The following is a 692-nucleotide window of genomic DNA, read 5'->3' as shown; positions in this document are numbered from 1 at the left end:
AAAAAAAAAAAAAAAAAAAAAAAAAAAAAAAAAAAATAGCTTAGGTAACAGCCCACTTAAAAAGCAAAACCAAAAGGTCTATATAAGCTCACCCAAATCTAAGTACCCATCAGAGAAGCCCCGAATATGGGAATATATATGTGAAACAGCAATAAGGTTAGGTGGTTAGTTCAGTTGGTTAGAGCACAGTCTTTTTTTTTTTTTTTTTTGTCTTTTTTGTGACCGGTAAGGGGATCGCAACCCTTGGCTTGGTGTCGCCCACACCGCACTCAGCCAGTGAGCGCACTGGCCAGTCCTATATAGGATCCGAACCCACAGCAGAAGCGTCGCTGCGCTCCCAGCCGCACTCTCCCGAGTACGCCACGGGGCCGGCCCTAGAGCACAGTCTTATAACACCACGGTCAAGGTTTTGGATCCTCATACCAGCCAGCCACCAAAAAAATAAAAGAAAAAGAAATAGCAAATAAAACTATATGATAAAAAGTGCTAAATTGTGTGGTTTGTGTGATCATAGACCAGAATTTTAATCAGTGGAACACCAAGATGGAGATCTCAGTGGGCTAGGGTGATTAGGGTTTGAGTTTCCCAAAAGGGGTAATATCTGCTATGAGGAATCAACAGGATATAGAGAAGCAAAGAGGCTGATTGAGGGGTTCATGTTGGACTGCCAGGAAGAAACACCACCTCTAGAG

This window comes from Galeopterus variegatus, unplaced genomic scaffold (genome assembly GCF_000696425.1).
Source record: "Galeopterus variegatus unplaced genomic scaffold, G_variegatus-3.0.2 Scaffold2181, whole genome shotgun sequence".
Taxonomy (NCBI): Eukaryota; Metazoa; Chordata; class Mammalia; order Dermoptera; family Cynocephalidae; genus Galeopterus; species Galeopterus variegatus.
The sequence above is the reverse complement of the archived record's forward strand: the minus strand, read 5'-3'. Positions refer to the sequence as shown.